Raw genomic sequence first — 13,556 nt, 5'->3', positions numbered from 1 at the left:
TGTCAACAATCTAATCCCACTGATGTCATGAGAAATGCAACAGCCCAGAAGAGTCATCTCCATCACCAAATGCCATAACAATGCAAACACTAACCCTTTCCTTTGCATCCACTTTATGGGCTAATTATAAACATGGGATTCTAGTGTGAAATTTAAAATCATTCACTTCATTCCCTTGCCAGTTCAGAATGGCTCTTGTCATTCCTCCTAGTATTTTGTGCTAGTCTTTTGTTTTTAATGAAATAATTCTTAACAAGCCAATTCTACTCTTCACTTATATCTGTTTTTAAGGTTACAGTTGAGTCTTTACACAGAAATCCTCCAAATTTCACTACATTTTCCTACCCTTGTGGTACAGTGGAAATATTACTGACCCTAGAGTCAGAGGATGTGGTCAAAACTGGTTTTGGTTGATAATGGTAATACATGGAAAGTCTTCCATGACCTATCTGCTCTTTTATTCCCTTGCTGCCTTCTGCCCATTACTTCTAGAAATACATTGCAGGGCACTAGAAACCTAAACTGGAGGAAATCCCAAGATGATACAGTAGTAAGAATAACTTAGGGGCAACTCTATCCTCCCCTCAACCACAAATAAACAATTAAAAGATCCTAATATACAGGAAACAGCAAGAATATCAGACAGTGAAAGCTGAAAGAACATACCACAAAGAAATTCTTGCAGAAAATAACATCTAAGAACTAATGACTCACCATACTATTTTTCCCTAGCACTCCTACCCTTTCTGGCCTTTTTCCCCCAACCCTTTTAGGCACCTATAGTTTGAAGTCTTTTGGTATCCCTGTGTCTTCCCATCCCTAGATTGGGCAAAGATATTCCCACTACTTTTGTCCTCTACCCCCAGCCCCCCACTGCCTGAGTGCTGCTCTGGATTTGCTCCCACATTCTTAGGGCTGCTGTAATTTGGAAATCTAGTTTTGGAAACTAATCATTTTACAAGGTCCCAAGGGGAGCCCTACTACTAGGTGAATTGAGACCTGTGAATCAGGCCAGTTTCATATCCCAAGAGAAAAAAAGAGAGTGGTTATAAAAGAATGTGAAGCCTAGGGAGCAAGAAAGTGAAAGGAGGAGAGCACAAATGCACAGTTAATAAAATATAATTAATGTAGCATAGGAAGAAATAGGCAGCCAGTAAAAGGAGAAGCAGAAGGGTAAAGGAAAGGCCCACGTGCAAAGCCTTTTCAGATCAGCCCCTCTCAGCAGTATCCTGGGGCACCCTGCCCCAACACATTCATGACCGTCTTTCAGTGGCCAGTCTAGGATATGAAAAACAAGGTGATTGCAGAAAAGACGGTGGCATACGGAAGAATGGAATGGGCAAAACTAGAGAATAGGTGCTATGACAGTGATGACACAGTCTCCCTGTAGCAATGTCTCAATTGGCCATGCTCACACTCTAAAGGATACAAGTAATAAGAGTAATCTAAGGGTTTCTGCAACAATACAAATAGACAACAAGTCATGTGGGAGGGGAATAATAGCATTGGATCTTTGGAAGGGAAGAGATTGTTGGTAAACTCAGTATTATCAAGGACACCATGGAAAATCAGAACAATGATTGATTGAGGTGGTCAAAAACTGAATAAGGTAGAGAAATAAGCAAGCATTTAAAGAAAAGATCCATATCAGTGGGCAGGTTCTTCACACAAAAAGAGTCAAAAATCCCAGAAAGAAGAAAAGAAAGTGTATCAATTGATTTTTTTTTTTAGTGCCAGAAGAGAATAAAGGAAGCTCAGGGGGAGACACATAAACAGGACAGCTTTGGAATTAACAAGTTGACTTTCTTACATAAAAAAAAAATAAGTTGTATGTAAATAGTTTCACAATTTCATATCCAATTATCTTATTCTGAACTTTTTTCTTATTAGGGAAATTTTGTATTGCTTATTCCTCTTTCCCTCCCTTTCTTGATTCTCTTTTTTCAAAAACACAAATTGAGGGACAGTGAGAATGCAAAGTAAGAATCAATGGGCTAAGGCTTCCCTTCAAATTAGTCTATTTGTGCTCCTTTAGATGATATTACTGGACAACTGGGTGATTCAATGGATAGAGTACTGGCTGTGGAGTTAGGAAGACTCATCTTCCTGAGTTCAAATCTGTCTTCAGACACTTACTTGCTGGGTGACCCTGGGTAAGTCATTTAACCCTGTTTGCCTCAGTTCCTCATGTGTAAAATGAACTGGAGAAGGAAATGGCAAACCACTCCATTATCTTTGCCAAGAAAACCCCAAAAGGGGTCACAAAGAGTCAGACACTATTGAAAAACTACTGAACAACATTCTCTATTTGCTTTCTTCCTGATGTTTTCTATTGTACCTTTTATTTTATCGATATTTTAACCGTTTTGGATAGAATACAGTGCATGAAGGGAAGTAATGTGAAATAAATCTGTGGAGATAGGTTGGAACCAGATTGTGAAAGGTTTTATATGCCAAATAGATGAGTTTGCATTGGCCATAGGGAGCCATGGAAACTTTTTTGTGAGCAGAGGAGTGACATGGTCAGGTCTGTGCTTTACCAATATCAATTTTGTAGTAATGCAAAGGGCAGGTTGGAAATGAAAGAGACTGGATAAAATAAAACCAATTAAGGGATTATTCTTATCATCCAAGGAAGAGATGATGAGGGTCTGAAAAGAATGGTGGCCATTGGAACAGAGAGACAGAGGGACAGATGAAAGAAGTATAAAGATAAAATGGAATACTTGGCAACTCATTTGGCTATACACTGACCAATTCTCAGAGAACAGAAACAAATGAAATGTCTCTTCGCTTCACTATTCCTGAAACATTCTGTAATTCATGCCCCCTTCTTCCTTAACAATTAAGACTAAGAGATTTCAAGGTTTTCAGCTTGCAATTTGCAAAAATACTAAGTTGGCAACTTTTCCCCCAGCTCCTCCTAAAAACTAGAAGTAATAATATGAAACAATCATAAGTTGCATTTTTTCAAAAAATGTTGGGGGTGGCAGCATAACTGTTTTAAGCTCCATAAAATTGGTCCTCTAAAATTATACTTTCCCTGCTGATTTCAATTTCACCTGAAAGGGAAATCTAAGAATATATGGTTTCCAATTCTTTGTCCAATCAGCAAGGTGGTACTATTGCTGAACCAAGAAATGAGTGATTGTATGAATAGTGCAAACATCACCAGGTCAAGGTTGATAAAATGAGATGCGAGAGGAGGAAAGAAGAGATGCTTCTCTTCTTCTAATCTGCTGTATAATTTCTAGTTGGTGGATAAAAAAAAAATAATTCCTTACAAGGTCAGTTCTTACTTTAAAAAAAATTTTGGCAGTAAAGACACAGAAAATATTCACAGAGGGTTTTTTTAACTCCTTCATAAGTGTCACATTCCGGGCATAACAACTTTGAATTTATTTTGAAATAGCATTTATTACTGTATTTGGCTCCATTTTTAGATATGTTTTATTTATAAAGCCTCTTTCTTTTAAAAAAAGTCAAATTGATTCTACTTCATAATTGATTTCATTCTGTATTACCACTGACATTTTTGTAACTGCCTAAGTCACATTTTATTATTGCTGAGCTAAGTTTAGAAGTTCAGCTTCCCTGTCAATTACTCATTATCTCTAAATTAAGTTTAGAAGTTCAGCTTTTCTGTGAAATCAATGGTCTATTCTTAATGTCAAGGAAATTTGTTATCTCTATCTCATTAGTTGTCCTTCAAGGTCTGTGTTCTCTGTCCTTCAGGGAAGTATGGTTTGCTATCCTTGTACCACTAACTAACCTTGCAGGTATACATAATCAATTAGCAACAAGACGGAAGGTTGGCTTCTAGCCCTGCATACCTCATCTCCAGCCAATCATATTGTTTTTCCCATCTATGATGCTACAGGTCTTATAACCTCTCATATTGTTTTCCTCATCTGTGATGCTACCTTTTACTGTGGATGCTCCTCCTTTTATCTATAAAAATGACCTGTAAGCCCTACCTTGGGGTCTTAGCTATTAAGAGGCTGAGACCCTATTTATTGGTGAATTCAAGCTTTGTTAATAAATTGTGCTCAGAATTTTGTGCCTTAATTTACTTTAATTTCAATTGTGACACATCCCAGAACTCTTCAAGCCATATTTCTTTTATCTTGACCGTAATCCTATCCTTAACAAATTTCTCCGTTGGAAGAGTAAGAGCATTCCATGGGTTCTCAACAAATTCTTGATTGGCTTGATGATTGTGGAACTGTGCTAAATACTTTTCTTCACAATACTCCAGTGGTATTATCTGTAAAATTGTCCAGGTCTAATGCATCAAGGCTTTCATATGCCATTAGAGAATAAAAGGAGATCCAACATTTCAATCTCTGTATCCTATTGGACTCAAGGCTCTGTCATAACCTGATCTGAACTTCCTTTCTAGGATACTAGAAATAACAGGAAGAATTAAGGAGTATTTTCTAAGTATAAATCTGTAGTTCATTTCATTTTTGTAACCCTGATTATAATTAAGTTCCTATCTCAAGCTGATTTTTAAAATGGCCCAGGCCCATAGTAATTCTGGATATGGTAATGAAGTCATGAAATGGCCTATTATTATGCCCACCTTGGAAAGTGCTAGGATGGCTGAGAGCCCTACCCTGACCTCAGAAAAGTAATTATCTTGGGTGTGGCTCCCATACTTGATTCTCCCCAACATGCCATGAACAAAGGGACATGAGGGGCAGGACAAGGTCAACCATAAGAATTTATGAGGAATAAGATTAAATTTGCCAAATGTGTTCTTTATCAGAATTTAAAAATATAACTAAGCAGAAGGCAGAGGCCGGATAAAGACCATTGTTCCTCCTGTCTATTTTTCCTCTCACTACTTCATCTGGATGCCCAAAATAATCATACACCTCTCTAGCACTCCTGTTAAGCTTTCAAAAGTAAAATATCAGCTCCACAACTTTCAGTATAAGACAACAAATATTTATTAAGCACCTACTTAATAAATAGGTCAGGCACTATGCTAAGCTCAGTACATGATTAATAATAATAAAAAAAAATTCAGTCCTTGCCCTCAAAGAGTTTACAGTCTAATGGGGGACACAACACACAAAATAATATAAAAGGCGTGTGTGTGTGTGTGTGTGTGTGTGTGTGTGTGTACACAGAGGTGTCTGTATCTTTCAATAGTCTTCCATCTTCACAAAGAATGAAAGGAAATACAGTTTCTCCCATCTTCTTTAGGGTCAAGCTTAGTTATTGTAACTAAATAGTATTCATTTTCTTGTTTTTATTGTTGTTATTTTCATTTAGATTGTTCTAATTATTGTCTAAATTGTTCTCCTGATTCTATTAATTTCTCTCTGTATCAATCCATATAAGTCTTCTCCTGCTTCTTCTTCATATCTATTATTTCTTATAGGATAGTAGTATCCCATTATAGTCATGAGTCTCAATTTATTTAGGCATCCCCTAATCAATTTAAATCTACTTTATTTCTAGTTCTTTGCTACTGCAAAAAAAAATGTACTGTTGTAAATATTGAAGTCTGTAGGTAACTTTTTATTCTGTCTTTAACCACCTTGGCATATATCTAGCAGTGGGATTGCTGGGTAAAATGTTTTAGAGATTTCAGTCATTATTTTTGAATAATTTCTAACTGTTTTCCAAAATAGTTGGGCCAGTTCACAGTTGTCCCAATAGTGCATTAGCAGGGATAGTACCTCAGACGAACAAAAAGCAAAAAAATAGATGTAATTAAAAGAGATAAGAAAGGAAATTGCTCCTTGCTAAAAGGTGCCATAAACAATAAAGTAATATCAAGTAATTCAAAATTTAACCCTCAAGTTTACTAGCTGTGTGACCTTGGGCAAATCACTTAATCTCTCTGAGCCTCGAGGGGTTTACTCATTCATAAGTAGGGCATAATCACATCTGCCATTCTAACTTCAGAAGGTTGAGAGTAGCAAATGAGATGCTATATGTCAAGTACTTTCTACAACTTAAAATGCTATGCTAGTATCATCTTTTATTAACTGAGCTGGATGTCACAGAATCTCAGTCAGAATGTACCTCAGAAGTCACCTAGTCCAAGAGTACCTGAACAGAAAATCTACAAAAACTCTGACAAGCAGACATCCAGCCCCCTGTGATTACTCTCTCATCTTATGTTAGAAACTTTGAGCTAGGAAGGATCTCAGAAATTTTAATACAACTCATTTTTAAAAAGAAGAAACAGAAGTCCAGAATGGTTAATTAACTTGTCAAATGTCACACCGAAAGTGATCAGCAGAGTTTATATCCTATGATACTGGTCTCTTGATTCCAAGTTGAGTACTTTAATGATTATTCTGCAGCAAATATTTTCCATACCACTAATTTGGTACTTCTCATATATTACTCTGCATTGTTAATTATAGCCCCAATAAGACTAAAGGTAGGGAATTTGTTTTATAGCTGTTTTTACACCATTCCCTCAACTCTTAGTGTCTAGAGAAGTGAACCATTTTCTCTAGCACCAATACTATGACAACAATAAAGTCATCACAGTATTGGTCATAAGAGGAACTGTGGCAGTGGTCAGGCAAGAATATCCTATGTAGACTTTCTCTAGGAATCATGACAATGAAGATGTCATAGAGGGCCTCAGTAGTTACTCTAGGAATTCCCCCAGCAGAGGTTGGCTCCGTGTGGAATTTCTCTGAGCAATAACTCAAGAAGAGTTGTTTCCAAGTAATCCTACTCTTAGTGGCCTACTGGGGTCCATGGGAACAAGTCTGAGACCACAATAATTTCCAGTCTACTCTAACCCAGAGCCATTCAGGCAGCATTGATGGGGTGCCTAAGCAACAGAAGGAGAAGAGTCAAACTGTTTTATGTCTAAAGATCTGTTTCTGGGTGGATTTGGTCTATCTTTGTATTTTACCCTTACTATAAAATGAGATTTGTTTTTATTTAAATGTGCTTCTTTTGATTATAGATGCATTTTCATAACTAAAGACTAAAACTAAAAGTAGGGAGTTTGTCTTATAGTTGTTTTTGAACCATCCCCTCGACTCTCAATCTCTAGCAGAGGGAACCATTTTCTATAGTGAACCCAGGAAGTCATCTTACTATTCATCTTAAAACAGACCCTGGCAATGGTCAAGCAAAAGTATCCTACATGGACTTTCTCTAGGAATTGTCACAATGAGATTGTTATGAAATGTCTCAGTAGGTCATTCTAGAAATTTCCTAATTAGGAACCATCTTCAGTTGGCTTCAGTGTAATCACTGTATTGATATAAAAATGTACAAATGACCTCGAATTACCCAATCTTAACAATAATTTTAAGATTTACATAACAATAATTTACTAAACAACTCTGTGAGAAATCATAAATATTAAGCCAGTTTTACAAGCAAGGAAAGAGATACTCAGACACTTGAAATGATTTGCCCAAAATCATATGTGTTTCCTCTTAATTACATTTAAAATTTGCTTCCCACAAGCCTCAAGAACTCTATTCTTTATTTATTTTTTTCAACATTTACTTTTATAAGATATTGAGTCCCAAATTTTTTTTCCCCTGCTCTCCCCCTGACCCAAGACAGCAAGTAATCTGATATAGGCTACACATGTACAACAACATTAAATATATTTCCACATTAGTCATGTTCAAGAATGAGAACAAAAAGAAAAAACCACAAGAAATAAAAGAGAGAGAGAGAGAGAGAATAGTATGCTTCGATCTACATTCAGACTCCATAATTCTTTCTCTGGATGTGGATAATATTTTCTATAATGAGTCCTTTGGAATAGTCTTAGATCATCATATTGCTGAAAAGAGCTAAGTCTATCAAAGTTGGTCACCACACAATGTTGCTGTTACTGTGTACAATATTCTCCTGGTTCTGCTTACTTCACTCAGTATCAGTTAGTTCATGTAAGTCTTTCCAACTTTTTCTGAAATCTGCCTGCTCATCATTTTTATAGCACAGTAGTATTCCATTATATTCATATACCACAACTTGTTCAGCCATTCCCCAAATGATGGGTATCCCCTCAATTTCCAATTCTTGGCCACCATAAAAAGAGCTGCTATAAATATTTCTGCATGTATACATCCCTTTCCCTTTTTCATGATCTGTGTGGGATACAGACCTAGTAGTAGTATTGCTGGATCAAAAGGTGTGCAACTTTATAGCCCTTTGTGCATAGTTCCAAATTGCTCGCCAGAAAGGTGGGATCAGTTCACAAATCCACCAACAATGCATTAGTGTTCCAATTTCCCCACATCCTCTCCAACATTTATCATTTTCCTTTTGTATCACATTAGCCAATCTGATAGATGTGAGGTGGTACCTCAGAGTTGTTTTAATGTGCATTTCTCTAATCAATAGTGATTTAGAGTATTTTTCATGTGATTATAGATAGCTTAAATTTCTTCATCTGAAAACTGCCTATTCATACCCTTTGGCCATTTATCAATTGGGGGATGACTTGTATTCTTATAAATTTGACTCAGTTCTCTCTACATTTTAGAAATGAGGCCTTTATCAGAGACACTTGCTGTAAAGATTGTTTCCCAGCTTTCTGATTTCCTTCTAATCTTGTTTGCACTGGTTTGTATTTACAAAAGCCCTTTAGTTTAACACAATCAAAATTATCTATTTTACATCTCATAATGCTCTCTACCCCTTGTTTGGTCATAATTTGTCCCTTCTCTGTAAATCTGACAGGTAAACTCTTTCTTGCTTTCCTAATTTGCTTATGGTATCACTCTTAATTGCCAAAATCATGTACACATTTTGACCTTATCTTGGTATACAGTGTAAGATGTTCTATGCCTAGTTTCTGCCATATTATTTTCCAGTTTTCCCAGCAGTTTTTGTCAGATAGTGAGTTATTATTCCTGAAATTGGAGTTTTGGGATTTATCAAAGAGTAGGTTACTATATTAATTGACTACTGTCTCTTGTGTACCTAACCTATTCCACTGATGTACCACTCTATTTCTTAGCCAGTACCAAGTAATTTTGATTATTACTCTTTATAATAGAGTTTTATATCTAGTATGGTTAGGCAACCTTCCCTTGCATTTCTTTTCATTAATCCCCTTGATATTCTGGACCTTTTGTTCCTCCAGATGAATTTTTAATTATTTTTTTCTAGGCCTATAAAATAATTTTTGGTAGTTTGATTGGTATGGCACTGAATAAGTAAATTAATTTAGGTAGAACTGTCATTTTTATTATATTAGCTCTGCCTATCCATGAGTAACTGATTTTTTCCAATTATCTAGAGCTGACTTTATTTATGTGAAAAGTGTTCTGTAATTGTGTTCATATAGTTCCTAGGCTTGTCTTGGCAAGTAGACTCCCGAATATTTTATAATGTCTGCAGTAACTTTAAATGGAATTTCTCTATCTCTCGTTGTTGGGCTTTTTTAGTAATATATATAGAAATGCTGATGATTTATGTGGATTTATTTTATATTCTACAACTTTGCTAAAGTTATTAATTATTTCAAGTAGTTTTTCACTTGAATCTCTAGGATGCTCTAAGTATACAATCATATCATCTGCAAAGAGTTATAGCTTTGTTTCCTCATTGCCTATCCTAATTCCTCCAATTTCTTTTTCTTCTCTTATTGATAAAGGTAATATTTCTAGTACAATATTGAACAACAGTGATGATAATGGATATCCTTGTTTCATCTCTGATCTTATTGGGAATGCTTCTAGCTTTTCCCCATTATATATAATGCTTGCTAATGGTTTTAGATAGATGCTACTTATTGTTTTAAAGAAAACTCCATTTATTCCTATGCTCTCTAGGGCTTTTAAAAGAAGCAGCACTGTATTTTGTCAAAAGCTTTTTCTGCATCTATTGAGATAATCATATGATTTGTTAATTTTGTTATTGATATGGTCAATTATGATTATAGTTTTCCTAATATTGAACCAGCCCTGCGTTCCTGGTATAAATTACACTTGGTCATAGTGTATTATCCTCATGATAAGTTGCTGTAATCTCTTTACTAATATTTTATGAAAATTTTTTACATCAATATTCATTAGGGAAATTAGACTATAATTTTTTCTCTGTTTTGGCTCTTCCCGATTTAGGTATCAGAACCGTATTTGTATCATAAAAGAATTTGATAGGACTCCTTCTTTGCCTATTTTTCCAAATAGTTTATATAGTATTGACATTCAATGTTTTTTGAATGTTTGGTAGAATTCACCTGTAAATCCATTTGACCCTGGAGATTTTTTCTTAGGGAGTTCATTGATGCTTATTCAATTTCTTTTTCCGAGATGGGGTTATTTAAGTATTTTATTTTCTCTTCTGTTAATCTGGGCAATTTATATTTTCAGAAAGTATTCATCGTTTCACTAAAATTGTCAAATTTATTGGCATACAGTTGGGCAAAATGGCTCCTAATGACTGTATTATTGTTCCCTCTTCATTAGTGGTGAATTTACCTTTTTCATTTTTGATACTGGTAATTTGGTTTTCTTTCTTTTTCTTTAAATCAAATTAACCAAAGGTTTATCTATTTTATTGGGTTTTTTCCCCATAAAACCAGCTCTTAGTTTTATTTATTAGTTTAATAGTTTTCTTAATTTCAATTTTATTCATCTCTCCTTTGATTTTCAGAATTTCTAATCTGGTATTTAATTGTTTAATTTGTTCCTTTTCTAGCTTTTTAAATTGCATGCCCAATTCATTGATCTCCTCTTTTTCTATTTTATTCAAATAAGCATTGAGAGATATAAAATTTCTCCTATGAACTGCTTTGGTTGCATCCCATAAGTTTTGTTATGATGACTCATTATTGTCATTCTCTTGGATAAAGTTATTGATTGTTTCTGTGATTTGTTGTTTGACCCACTCATTCTTTAGGATTAGATCTTTTCAATTTCCAGTAAGTTTTTAGTCTATCTTTCCATGGTCCTTTGTTACATATAATTTTTATTGCATCATGATATGAAAAGGATGCATTTAATATTTTTGCCTTTCTGCATTGGATTGTGAGGTTTTATAATGCATGGTCAATTTTTGTGTAGGTGTCATGTACCACTGAGAAAAATGTATATTCCTTTCTATCCTCATTCAGTTTTCTCCAGAGGTCTACCATACCTAACTTTTCTAAAATTCTATTCATCTCCTTAACTTATTTCTTGTTTACCTTGTGGTTAGATTTATCTAGTTTTGAAAGGGAAAGTATAATTTTGTTGTCTATTTCTTCCCGCAACTCATTTAACTTCTTTAAGAATTTAGATGCTATACCACTTGGTGCATATATGTTTAATATTGATATTACTTTATTGTCTGCGGTACCTTTTAGCAAGATGCAATTTTCTTTCTTTTCTCTTTTAATTACATCTATTTTTTGCTTTTTGTTTGTCTGAGATACTACCCCTGCTTTTTTTACTTCAGCTAAAGTATAATATATTCTACCCTCTTACTTTTACTCTGTGTGCATCTCTCTGCTTCAAATATGTTTCTTGTAAACAATATATTGTAGGATTTTTTATTGTAATTATAGGATTGTAGGTTTTTAATCCATTCTACTATCTGCTTGTGTTTTATGGGAGTTCATCCCATTCACATTCACAGTTATAATTACTGTGTCCTTCTCTCCATCCTATTCCCTCCTCCACCCCGTTTATACTTTTTTCTCTGTTTTCACTCTTTCCCTCCTCATCATTGTTTTGCTTTTGGTCACCGCCTCCCTCAATCTGCCCTCCTTTCTATCAGCCCTCCTCCCTTTTCTTTCTCCTTTCTCCTCTTACTTCCCTATAAAGTGAGATAGATTTCTATACCCAATTGAATGTATGTCATTCCCTCTTTGAGCTAAATCCGATGAAAGTAAGGTTCAAATAATAAGGTTCAAACACTACCTTTCTTATTTTGCCCCCTTCCCTTCTCTCCCTCCACTGTAATAGGTCTTTGCACTTCTTCATGTGATGTAATTTACCTAATTCTGCCTCCCCCTTTCTTTTTTTTCCTAGTACAATCTTTTTTTTCACCTCTAAATTATTTTTTATCATTACATCAAAGTCCACTAATACCCATACCATCTAACTGACCTAATAAAGATACAATTCTCAAGAGTTACAAGTATCATCTTCCCATGTAGGGATGTAAACAGTTTAGCCTTATTGAATAACATTTTTTTCTTTCTTGTTAACCTATTTATGCTTCTCTTGAGTCTTGTATTTGAAGATCAATTTTTTTGTTCAGCTCTGCTTTTTCATCAAGAATGATTGAAAGTGGGGCAGCTAGGTGTACATTTACTAGTTGTGTGACCCTGGGCAAGTCATTTAACCCCATTGCCTAGCCAGAAAAAAAAAATGATTGAAAGTCCCCTATTTCATTGAAAATCCATCTCTTCCCCTGAAAGATTATGTTCAGTTTTGCTGGGTTGTTGATTCTTGGTTGTAATCCAAGCTTCTTGCCTTCTGGAATTTCATATTCCTAGTTCTCCAATCCTTTAATGGAGAAGCTTCCAAGTCATATGTGGAACAACATATGACTGTTGTTCCACAATAAATTTTTTTCTTTCTGGCTGCTTGCAGTATTTTCTCCTCGACCTAATAATTCTGGAATTTGGCTACAATACTCCTTGGCATTTTCATTTTGGGATCTCTTTCAGGAGGTAATTGGTGGATTCTTTCAATGACTAATTTACCCTCTTATTCTAGAACCTCAGGGCAGTTTTCTTTGATGATTCTTTTCTTTTTTTTTTTTTTTGGTTAGGCAATGGGGTTAAGTGACTTGGCCAGGCTCACACAGCTAGTAAGTGTTATGTGCATCTGAGGCCGAATTTGAGCTCAGGTCCTCCTGAATACAGGGCTGGTGCTCCATCCACTGTGCCACCTAGCTGCCCCTGATGATTTCTTTAAAGATGCTATCCACACTCTTTTTGATCATGGCTTTCAGGTAGACCAATAATTCTATTTATATTTTCTGGATCTATTTTCCAGGTCAGTGTTTTCCATTTTCCTCTATTTTTTCATTAGTTTGATTTTGTTTGACTGATTCTTGATGTCTCATAGAGTCATTAGTTCCCATTTGCCCAATTCTAATTTTTAATGAATTGTTTTCTTCAGTTAGCTTTTGTACCTACTTTTCCATTTGGCCAATTCTACTTCTTAAGAAGTTGTTTTCTTTGGTGGATTTCCTTTTTCCATTTGGACAATTGTATTTTTTAAGGAATTGTTTTCTTCAGTCAATTTTTGTACTTCCTTTTCCAAGCTGTTGACTCTCTCTTGCATATCTCTCATTTCTTTTTGCAATTTTTCTTCTACCTCTCTTATTTGACTTTTAATATCCTTCTTGAGCTCTTCCAAGAAGGCTTTTGGAACTTGAGACCAATTCATATTCCTCTTTGAGGTTTCAGATATAGGTATATTGACAATATTGTCCTCTTCTGAATTTGTGTTTTGATCTTCCCTGTCACTGTAGTAACTTTCTATGGTCAATGTTTGTTTTCACTTATTGCTCATCTTTCTTGCCTATTTCAAGGCTTTTAAAGTTGAACTCTCCCACTGGAGAACTGAGGGCACTGTCCCAAGCTTTTTGTGCTGGGAGCC

The sequence above is a fragment of the Phascolarctos cinereus genome, unplaced genomic scaffold (genome assembly GCF_003287225.1).
Source record: "Phascolarctos cinereus isolate Bilbo 61053 unplaced genomic scaffold, phaCin_HiC Scaffold_4;HRSCAF=312, whole genome shotgun sequence".
NCBI lineage: Eukaryota > Metazoa > Chordata > Mammalia > Diprotodontia > Phascolarctidae > Phascolarctos > Phascolarctos cinereus.
Note: the sequence above shows the minus strand (reverse complement) of the source record.